The 9,442-nt window shown below is 38.8% G+C and overlaps 1 long non-coding RNA gene across 1 annotated transcript in view; it reads right to left on the minus strand.

The window, feature by feature from the left end:
* LOC139084157 (uncharacterized) overlaps positions 1 to 9,442 on the minus strand; it is a 69,906-nt gene that overhangs the window by 59,757 nt on the left and 707 nt on the right. The window contains exon 2 of the long non-coding RNA XR_011541508.1: positions 9,290 to 9,422. This is a non-coding gene — a long non-coding RNA (uncharacterized lncRNA). The remainder of the gene's footprint in view (positions 1 to 9,289; positions 9,423 to 9,442) is intronic.

The raw sequence follows: 9,442 nt of genomic DNA on the forward strand, positions 1-9,442 counted from the left end.
ACGAGGCCAACATCACACTGATACCAAAGCCTGACAAGGACACCACAAAAAAAGAGAACTACAGACCAATATCGCTGATGAACATAAATGCAAAAATTCTAAACAAAATTTTGGCAACCAGAATTCAGCAATTCATCAAAAGGATCATACATCATGATCAAGGGGGATTCATACCAGGGACACAGGGATGGTTCAACATCCACAAATCAATCAACGTGATACACCACATCAACAAACTGAGGAATAAAAACCACATGATCATCTCAATAGATGCAGAGAAAGCATTCACAAGATCCAACAGCCATTTATGATAAACACTTTGAACAAAATGGGCATAGAGGGGAACTACCTCAACATAATAAAGGCCATATATGACAAACCCACAGCCAACATGATACTCAATGGGCAAAAACTGAGCGCCATCCCCCTGAAAACAGGAATGAGACAAGGATGTCCTCTATCACCACTCTTATTTAACATAGTAGTGTAGGTCCTGGCCAGAGCAATCAGGCAAGAAAAAGGAATAAAAGGAATCCAAATAGGGAGAGAAGAAGTGAAACTCTCACTGTTTGCAGACGACATGATCTTATATATAGAAAACACCAAAGAATCCATTGGAAAACTTTTAGAAGTAATTAACAACTACAGCAAAGTTGCAGGGTATAAGATCAATTTGCATAAATCAGTAGCATTTCTATATTCTAATAACAAACTAACAGAAAAAGAACTCAAGAACACAATACCATTCACAATCACCACAAAAAGCATAAAATACCTCAGGGTGAATTTAACTAAGGAAGTGAAAGACCTATACAATGAAAATTACAAGGCCTTTCTGAGAGAATTGGATGACGACATAAGCACATGGAAAACATTCCATGTACATGGATTGGAAGAATAAACATAGTTAAAATGTCCGTTCTACCTAAAACAATCTACAGATTCAACGCTATCCCAATCAGAATCCCAATGACATTCTTTACAGAATTAGAACAAAGAATCCTAAAATTCATATGGGGCAACAAAAGACCCTGAATTGCTAAAGCAATCCTGAGAAAGAAGAATAAAGCCAGAGGCATCACAATCCCTGACTTCAAAACATACTACAAAGCTACAGTAATCAAAACAGCATGGCACTGGTACAAAAACAGGTGCACAGATCAATGGAACAGAATTGAAAGCCCGAAATGAAACCACACATCTATGGACAGCTTATCTTTGACAAAGGAGCTGAGGGCATACAATGGAGAAAAGAAAGTCTTTTCAACAAATGGTGCTGGGAAAACTGGAAAGCCATATGTAAAAGAATGAAAAGTGACCATTCTTTCTCACCATTCACCAAAATAAACTCAAAATGGATCAAAGACCTAAAGGTGAGACCTGAAACCATAAGGCTTCTAGAAGAAAACGTAGGCAGTACACTCTTTGACATCAGTATTAAAAGGATCTTTTCAGACACCATGTCTTCTCAGAGAGGGGAAACAATAGAAAGAATAAACAAATGGGACTTCATCAGACTAAAGAGCTTCTTCAAGGCAAATGAAAACAAGATTGAAACAAAAAGACAACCCACGAACTGGGAAAAAAATATTTGCAAGTCATTAAATCTGACAAAGGTTTAATATCCATAATACATAAAGAACTCACACAACTCAACAACAAAAAATCAAACAACTCAATCAAAAAATGGGCTGGAGACATGAAGAGACATTTCTCCAAAGAAGATATATGGATGGCCAATAGGCACATGAAAAGATGCTCATCATCGCTGATCATCAGGGAAATGCAAATCAAAACTACACTAAGATATCACCTTACACCCATTAGAATGACAAAAATATCTAAAACTAATAGTAACAAATGTTGGAGAGGTTGTGGAGAAAAAGGAACCCTCATACACTGCTGGTGGGAATGCAAACTGGTGCAGCCACTATGGAAAACAGTATGGAGATTCCTCAGAAAATTAAAAATAGAACTACCATACGATCCAGCCATTCCACTACTGGGTAGCTATCCAAAGAGCTTGAAGTCAGCAATTCCAAAAGTCCTATGCACCCCAATGTTCATTGCAGCATTATTTACAATAGCCAAGACGTGGAAGCAACCTAAGTGCCCATCAACAGATGATTGGATAAAGAAGATATCGTATATATATATATATATACAATGGAATATTACTCAGCCGTAAAAGAGAACAAAATCGTCCCATTTGCAACAACATGGATGGACCTTGAGAGAATTATGTTAAGTGAAATAGGCCAGTTAGAGAAGGACAGTCTCTGTATGACTCCACTCATATGAGGAATGTAAAAATGTAGACAAAGAGAACAGATTAGTGGCTACTAGGGGAAAGGTGGGGTGGGGGGTGGGCACAAAGGGTGAAGGGGTGCACCTACAACACGACTGAAAAACAATAATGTACAACTGAAATCGCACAAGATTGTAATCTATCAACTCAATAAAAAAAATAAAAAGAAAAAAAAAACCTCAATGAGATATCCCCTCACTCCAGTCAGAATGGCTATCATTAACAAGACAGGAAACAACCAGTGTTGGAGAGGATGTGGAGAGAAGGGAACCCTCGTACACTGCTGGTGGGAGTGCAGCCACTATGGAAAGCCGTATGGAGTTTCCTCAGAAAGTTAAGAATAGATCTACCATATGATCCAGCTATTCCACTGCTGGGTATTTATCCAAAGAACTTGAAAACACAAATGCACAAAGATACATGCACCGCTATGTTCATTGCAGCATTATTCACAATAGCCAACACTTGGAAGCAACCTAGGTGCCCATCAAGGGATGAATGGATAAAGAAGATGCGCTGTATATACACAATGGACTACTACTCAGCCATAAGAAATGATGAAATCAAGCCATTTGTGACAACATGGATGGACCTTGAGGGTATTATGCTGAGTGAAATAAGTCAGAGGGAGAAAGTCAAATAGCATATTATCTCACACATAAGTAGAAGATAAAAACAATGACAAACAAGCACACAGCAACAGAGATTGGATTTGTGGTTACCAGAGGGCAAGCAGGGGAGGGAAGAGGGCGAAAGGGATGATTAGGCTCACATGTGTGGGGAAGGATTGTAATTAGTCTTTGAGTGGTGAACATGATGTAATCTGCACAGAATTCGAAATATATTTCAATGTACACCTGAAAGTAATATAATGTTATAATCCAATGTTACTGCAATAAAAAAAAAGAACTTCAACCTTTACTACAAAAAAAAAAGGGACAGGGCGTCCCCCAAGGAATGTATCATTTCTGTAAGAACCAAACCCAGGAACCAACTTTGTGTGATGTTCTTCCCTTGAAGAATCCTTGTCAATTTCAAGCATCACTTGGTGTCCACAAAGTCATAGACACAACATGCCCTTTCTGAAGAAAAGCAGAGTGGTTAATAGTTTTGGTTTTGTTGACAGGGCTAACCAAATGAGGACAATATCTCTTGACATTTGCTGGTGGTGTGGAAACTTTTGTTGCTCTTAGGAAGGGCTCCATTTATTACCTCTAAATAGAGGAGCAGGGACAGAAATAATCCAGGTGTAATGAGACAGAGTTGGTATTGAGGCAACATGGGTGGCAAATATAAATCACCTGTAAAATTTGTAAGAGAAAGGAGGACAGAGGTAAAACACAGCCTAGAGGGAGTATAGAGGTATGGTTAGTTTAAAAAAAAAATAATGGAAGATATGGGAACATGATTTAATTTCAAAGAGAATGATAATATTTAGTGCAGGCATTTGAATACATAGCACATTCTGGCTACATAATTCACAGGATGCAGTGTACACTCAAACCAATGACAATCATAATTTACTGTGCCTCCAGTTTATAGAATTCATGAGTCCAGAAATCAAAAGTTGGAAGTAGAAGTGGCCCCACCTACCATCACTCCCTGTGAGCCACATGGGGAGTTTGTGTTTCAGGTCTCCATGGTGCTGGCCTCTGCATGTTTAGAGGTCTTGGCTCCTAAAGAGATAGCACTTTCAGAGACACGGAAAAATCCCATTGAACTTCTGCTGCCCAGGACCTCAGGTCCCTCATGCCAAGAAGAGGAGTCACTGTCTGCCAGGAGTAGTTGACCTGGTCATCAACGTCACTGTGTGACCATGAGAATGCACATGGACTGGTACCCTGCTGTGCTCAGTCAGTGGCTGCAAGAAGCCAAGAAGCAACCTCAGAGCAAACACAGGGGTGGATACAGATGGCTGTGGGTCAGTTATACTCCCACAGAAAGAGATCCGAGCGGTGTGACCTTGAATGGGGCAGGTTCCTTTAGCTGAGGGCAATTCTCAATGAGGGCTAAACACTGAGGGCTGTCAGATGGCTGCACTCCCTGCACTTGGAAGAATAAACCCTTAATTTAGAAGGGAGAAGTGGACAACACAGCACAGGATTCACTATAGTCTATCCTTTGGCTATTTGGATTGTGACCTGCAACAACGTATACAGTGTCCCATGAGAGCTTATTTGTGATGCATGGAAGTTTGGAGTTGAGAGAGACTTTCCTTAGGAAATGAGAGCTAATCTGAGAACTGAAGGATCATGAGTAAGACTCAGCCAAGCATACTCTTGTCTTGCTGACCTGCTTCTCTGTAAATTCAATTCTCTCTCCCACTACTGCCATTAGGATAGAACACCAAAAGAGCATATGACACTGCCAAGTGGATATTATTAGTAGGGTAGTTCATAGGCACATCAAGCTGAACCTCTACAAGAACAAATTCAATGTTTTTTCCTTCATTTATTTTTTTCCTTTCTTCCTTCCTTCCCTTTCTCCCTCCCTCCCTTCCAAACATGTTATATCAGAAAGAGTAACACCATTGACAATGTCAAAAGATCCACACAAGGAATTGTCTAAATGGTTAAGCAATAATAACATTATGCTAAAATAGGCTTAATAGCTAGTCTTTACCTTTTTTGTGTGTGAGGAAGATTCACCCTGAGCTAACATCTGTTGCCAATCCCCCTCTTTTTTTGCTTGAGGAACATTAGCCCTGAGCTAACATCCGTGCCAATCTTCCTCTACTTTGTATGTGGGATGCCTCCACAGCAAGGCTGATGAATGGAGTAGGTCCACACCCACAGGATCCGAACCTGTGAACCCCAGGCTGCCGAAGCAGAGTGTGTAGAACTTTAACCACTTGGCCACAGGGCTGGCCCCTAGCCTTTTCTTTTTTATTAGCATTTATTACAGTCTCGATTTTTACTATTTATTTGTACATTAATGTATTCTCTTTCTCCCAATAGAATATAAGCTCTATGAAAATGGGCCTTTATTTTGCTTCAAACTTCATACCATTCCTGGAAGATAGCAGGTAATAAATATTTAGAGGCACAAATCAACCACACCAATGCTAATACTAGAATTAGAAGTGCACTTGGGCATGCAGATGTTTCCAATTTGCTCTTTCTCACAGTCTTTGCCTCATAGTAAACATCATCTACACAAACTGAACATTTGTAACTGTCACAAATTTATATAGCAGATTTCCTCTTGTTTCTTCCATTAATCCATCTGTTAACTTCAAAATGTCTTGTTTTTCATATTCATTTTACTTACATGTAAAAATTTAGGTAATTTGCCTCCTTAAAGCAAAAACCCAGATCTAGTAGTGGTGTAAATAACGGAATAGGAAGAAAACAAGAACTATTGTTTAGATAGCATGTTTCCCACGTGATGAATAAAAGGGAATAGTTACAGATGGGTATATTACACACATCTTGGGAACTGTAATGGACTGAGTTGTGGGCCCCCAAAATTCATATGTTGAAACTCTAATCTCCAGTACCTCAGAATGTGATGTATTTGGAGGAAGGGTCTTTAAAGAGGTAATTAAGCTAAAACGGGGTCATTAGGGTGGGCCCTAATCTAATTCGAGTGATGTCTTTATAAGAAGAGGAGACAAGGACACACAGAGAGACTCCAGAGGCACTTGTGCACAGAGAGATGACAATGTGAAGAGACAGCAAGAGAGCAGCCATCTGCAAGCCTAGAGGAGAGGCCACAGAGGAAACCAAACATGCTGGTATTTTGATCTTGGACTTCCAGCCCCTAGGATGGCCAGAAAATAAATGTCTGTGGTTTAAGTCACCTAGGCTTTGGTATTTTGCTGTGGCAGCCCTAGAAAACTAAGAGAGGCACCAATTAAAAATCCTCTTGCCCCATTTTTTTACTCCAGCCATGTCTTCTTTAATTATTTCAATGGAGACGGTGAAAAGCTTCGCACAGCTGCAACTGGAAAGCACCTTGCCTCAGGCCCATGTCACATTCCTCCTACTTTCTGTCCTGAAGCTTCTCTTATACCACTATATGGAACACCTGAGGGAATCTGCTCTGTACTCATAAATTTGCAACTCAGAAATGTGGGAGGTTGGGGTCAACCCCATGGCCTAGTGGTTAAGTTCGGTATGCTCTGCTTTGGGGGCCCGGGTTTAGTTCCCAGACATGGATCTATACCACTCATGGGTGGCCACACTGTGGTGGTGAGCCACATACAAAATAGAGGAAGTTTGGCACAAATGTTAGCTCAGGGTAAATCTTCCTGAAGCAAAAAGAGGAAGATTGGCAAGAGATGTTGGCTCAGGGCGAATCTTCCTCAGCAAAAGTAAAAAAAGAAATGTGGGGATGTTAATCCCTCTAGGATCATCCTTGGCCAATAGAAGACATGAGCTGCTATCTTTTCACCTACCTACTGGAAAGTTCTGAGACACATTTCATAATGCACCTCGGAAGGGTTTGGTGGCATTGAGCACTAGTCACCCGTAGAGGGATCAAAATGACAACGATTCCTTTTGTTGTCTTTCCTTCCTTCTCTTTTTGACTCCCATTGTTCTGTACCCCTACTCTTTGTGATCAAATTTTCTCCCAAAAAACCATCTGCACACAGCCTTTGTATTGAGGCCCTGTTTTCAAGGAAACACATTATAAGATGGGAGAAGGGCAGTAAAATAATGCTTTGGTTTATGAAATAGTAATAAAATTGTTAATGTTCATGAAATAATGCTAAATAATTTGCAGTTATATTAACATGCCTTGTCATTGTTATACCTCAATGTCCTCGTGTATGATGTTTCTGATTTTAGACTTGACTCAGACATTCCAGTGACAAGAACTTACCATACAGGTACACTCATACTCATGTAAAATTTTCTATGTACAAAGTTATTCATTGCAGCATTGTTATATAAAAATATCGGCAACACTAGAGTCACTACCTGTCAGTCACTAGAGAACTACTTAGATAAATGAAGGTGCACTTGTACAATGCAATACTATGCAGCCAAGAAAAGCAAGATGAATGGTTAATTCACACACACACACACACACACACAAACTACTCTAGCTAATAAAATTCAGCAAGTTTTCAGAGTACAATTTCAACACAGATAAATCAATGTTTCTATACACAGCAATGAACAATCTGAAAAACTCCATTACAATTGCATCAAAAATAATAAAATACATAGGGAGATAGTTAACCAAGGAGGTAAAAGACTTGTATACTGAGACCTAGAAAACTTTGCTGAAAAAAGTTACAAAGGACCTAAATAAAACAATGATGAAATACAACTACACACCAATTAGAAAGAAAGTATTGTATGATTTCATTTATAGGAAAAATCTAGAAAATGAAAACACAAATCTATAGAGACAGAAAGTAGATCTGTGGCAGCTTAGACATTAAGGGAGTAGGAAAATGGGGGCATGACAGCCAAAGACACTTTTGGAGTGAGGCAAAGTTTCTAAAATTGTGATGGTTGCACCATTCTGTGAACATACTAAAAAACACTGAATACTATAATTTTAAATGGCTAAACTGTATGGCATGCAAATTATGTCTCAACATAGCTGTTGCAGAAAACAAACAAAAGAGAAAATCTTGATAATGGCTACATCATAGGAGCAAAAGAAATGTAATGACTCTGAAGCACTTGGACCTTAAGATGCAATAAGCTTTAGGTGCCATTATATTTTTACTTCTAAATGTTAAAACTTAATATAAAACTCTTGTAATCAAGAGTATTATACGGGCATAAATAAACGTTACTGGCACAGAAGAGTCTAGAAATTGATACGAGCATATATCAGAATTTATTGTTTAATAAAGGTGGAATTTCGAATCAGTAGGTCAAGGATAGTTTATGAATAAATGACACTATGACTAGTGGCTCTCTTTCTGGAGGGAAAAAAAATGGATCCACTACCCCACACCACATGTCAAAACACATTCTTTGAAGATTAAAGACTAAAATGTCATTAAAAAAATTTTTAGAAAACACTAGGAAAACTGAATGTAATCTAGAGTTTGAAGAGAATTTTTTAGGTCAGGCAGGAAACCTAGAAATTATTTTTTTAAAAAGATTCTTTTGGCTACATAAAAATTATTTTGTACAGAAAAATTAACATAGCAAACTGGATATCAATTCAATAGATCAATAAAATACATTTAATAATACACATGAACAATTCTTGTAAAATGTGCTAGTAAATCAGGATTTTTAAAAGATCTTTATTAACTCCGCAAAGGCCACCCACTAAAAACCACAGCAAACTGGGTCACCAGAGAAACTTTAGAACCATTCCTGAATAAGTGAGGAATGCCTGCTATCAGTGCTATTTCACAAGCTAGTATGGGAGGCCCTGGACCATATGGTAAGATTGGAAAAATAAAAACAGAAATACATACTTGAAGAAGATGTAAATTTACAGAAAAATGTCATTAAATTCGAAATGCAAGGGAATCAATGATCAGACTTTAGCATGGTTTTCTGGACAGAGTTTTGGGACCCCTTTCCCTGGTTAACAGGCAAATCTAGCAAGCAAACCGCATAGGCTTTAAGTCAGTACTACAAAATCCAAGCTGTACTGTGGCGCAGCTGTGCAGGCCATCTTCAGCCTGTGTCAAATTACCTTGCAACTCCACATGTCATGACAGAAGATCCCAGCTGGACAGACTCACAACAGGAAGAGAGAAAGGGGTACCTCACTCTTATATTTCTCAGCTGCATTTCTTAGAGGCTGAGGGACAACTAAGGATCCTGGTCCTTGCTGCCTTCCACTCATAGATAACATCAGCATCTCTGAATTTGTTTGATGTATAACCAAGAAATCTTAATTATGTTATGTTCTACGTATAATCTAGAGAAAAGCCCATGTGTACTCTATCCTTTTTTAAAAACATATATGAACTCTATTTGTAAGTCTTTTTCTTCTTTTCCTCTTCCCAGCACACACACTGTTTTGTGAAAGAGATATAGGAAACTCACAGACCTTGGAGCAGTTCCATCAGAGCACTCTGTTGAACTGTTTTCCTTGGGTTCGAACTCCTCACACCGATTGTTGAATAAACTCCTTAACTAGTATCATGTGGACTCTTCCAGTCCACATCTAGCAAAAATCACATCTAGCAAAAAAATTTAATAG

Source organism: Equus przewalskii, chromosome 6 (assembly GCF_037783145.1).
Source record: "Equus przewalskii isolate Varuska chromosome 6, EquPr2, whole genome shotgun sequence".
Classification (NCBI taxonomy): Eukaryota; Metazoa; Chordata; class Mammalia; order Perissodactyla; family Equidae; genus Equus; species Equus przewalskii.